The following is a 2,623-nucleotide window of genomic DNA, read 5'->3' as shown; positions in this document are numbered from 1 at the left end:
ATGACGGTAGGACAACTAGGTGTAAACTTTCGCAGATTCTACGCCGAGGCGAGAAAGAAAGCGGGAAAGCCGAACAGTAAATCGGCTCTTCTTGGATTCAGACATTCCTTTGAGAGGTACCTAATCGGGCCTCCTTTTAACCAAGGTTTGAACCTGAGCTCCGATCCACGTTTCAAACGAACAAATGAGATGCTGGATGCGCAGATTGTCCTTTTAAAGCGCCAAGGAAAGGAGAATGTGAGGTACAAGCCAGCGATTGAAGATGAAGATTTAAACAAGCTTAAAACTTCTCAAGCCATTGCACTTACCAGCCCTTTTACCTTGCTTCAAAATGTGTGGTTTCATGTTGTCCTGTTCTTTTGTCGGAGAGGAAGAGAAGGCCAGAGGGAACTCAAAAGGTCAAGTTTCAAATTTGAAGTTGATGCCTCTAGAAGAAAGTTCGTTACAATGGCGCACGATGAGGCAACCAAAAATCATCCTGGTGGACTTACTGACGTCTCGAGCCATGAAAAGTTGGCAAGGATGTACGAAACCCCTGAAGAAAACGACGGTTACAAAGCCATGGAGATTTACCTGGTGAAGCTAAGATCCGAATAAGCACTGGAAGTACGATGACACTTGGTACAATACAACACCAATTGGTGTCAACAAGCTCGACGGCATGATGAGGGACATCAGCAGGGCTGCCGAACTGTCAAAAGCCTACACAAACCACAGCGTCAGGGCCACCGCAATCACCTTATGGTAAAACGCCAGCGTCCAAAATCGCCATATTATGAACAGTACAATACAAGGCCTTCGACATCACAACTTCAGCAGTGCAGCGATGTCCTTTCCAGAAGTCTGAACGCCGAAAATTCCTTTTTTTCTGGCAATCTTATAAACGACAGCACTCAAGCAGATTTCTTGGAGCACTCTTCAACAACTGCACGGTACAACAAGCACATGTGCATGTCACTTTGGGCTCGATTTCAGCCGGCGATGTTGACTTGAGTTTTCTATTTTTACCTTAATTTAAGTTGTAAAAGTTCTACACATTTTTGACATGAAAGTGCTTTTAAAAGTGCATTCCTTGCTTGTGAAATAGACAAAATAATTTAGAATTATGCCTTCCTGGAACTGTTCGTAAGTCAACTGTCATTCAAAGGCGAGGTTGTGGCCTGTTGTAAATAAGCCAATCAGATAGCAGGTCTGTTTCTCTTTCACATATGAGAATTTTATCATTTGGTCAAAATAAAAATCCATTTTCTTGCATGAGTTCATGAGTTGCTAGAATTTTCACGTAATCAAATTCAATAGCGCGAGCGTGCTTCATATTCTTATTCAGCACGCTAATGACATCTGCAAACTAACAGCTCGTTGATAATGTTATAAAACAATTAGTTCATGCGTCAGCTGTGCGTATGTCGAGAAATTGAGCACTTGGGAAGTTTGGAGAGCACTCAAGAGGCTAGAGTTGCACTCGGCTGCGCCTCGTGCGACTGTTGCGCCTCTTTCGTGCTCTCTAAACTTCCCGCGTGCTCAATATCTCGACATACGCATGCTAACGCACGAACTAATTGTTTTATAACATTATTAACTACATTATCAACTACATTTACAGTGCAGGAGTTATGATGTAGTCATTGTAATTCAAGGTATTGTTGATATAGACTCCGAGGTCCTTTGCCGTTGTGACACGTTCAATGTTCTTACCCATAAGAGTTACGGATAGGGTCGGTAGAGTCTGTGAGTTGAGGTACTCCAATCACCAAAAATTTATTAGTCTTGTCTGGGTTGAGTAACAATGAGTTTCTGCAACACTATTTGGTAATTTTCTCGAGGTCGTCATTCAGCATAGAAAGTGCTTCAATAATTTGGTTTGGTGGAATGGCAAGAGCTTAGTATCATCAACGTATCCCGTCGATTGACAGTGATTAGGAATAGATAACAGCTCGTTGAAGTATAAGGTGAATAGCACTGGACCCAAGATGGATCCCTGGGGGACGCCATAGCTTAGCTCCAATTGCTCTGAGACAACATTTTCAATCCTCACTACCTGCTTACGGCTTAAAGATATTCCAGTTCTACGGAGCTTTGCTAGAAGTATATCATGTCGTATGCTATCAAACGCGTTAGTCATGTCAAGCAGTACCACAACTGATATGCGCTTTTCATCCATACTCTTCAGGATTTCATCGGTGAATGAAGTAGCGCAGACTCGGTAGAGTGGGATTTATAGGAATTGCACAAGTTGTAAATGTGCAGCTCTCTCACAGACCTTCGACATTATTGGTAGGAGTGAGATAGGACAAGAATTTGATGGATCATCTCGATCACTCTCTTTATCTTTGTTGCAAGGTACTACATGTGCCAGTTTCCACGATTCTGCAAAAATAACGGAACGAAAAGAACAGTTAATTAAATTTGTAAGTCGTGGCAGTGTAACAAGAAGGCTAGCTTTTAGGATCCGAGCAGTCACTTTGTCAGCTCCAGGAGCCTTGTTCGACGGGGGAGCCGTAACTATATTCTGGGTCTCTTGCTCTGTAACAGGTCTAAAGTAGAACGCCTGATGACTGCTACATTCGCTCATATCTTCATTGCTCTGGCTGTTATTGTCAAGGGCAGTAAAGCCGAATTTTTC

General features: G+C 42.7%; 1 pseudogene; it reads left to right on the top strand.

Annotated features, from left to right (window-relative positions):
• Positions 1 to 847, top strand: LOC138023441 (uncharacterized; annotated as a pseudogene).
• Positions 848 to 2,623: the final 1,776 nt, after the last annotated feature.

This window comes from Montipora capricornis, chromosome 11 (assembly GCF_036669925.1).
Source record: "Montipora capricornis isolate CH-2021 chromosome 11, ASM3666992v2, whole genome shotgun sequence".
Taxonomy (NCBI): domain Eukaryota; kingdom Metazoa; phylum Cnidaria; class Anthozoa; order Scleractinia; family Acroporidae; genus Montipora; species Montipora capricornis.
This window is presented reverse-complemented; position numbering and strand designations above follow the sequence as displayed.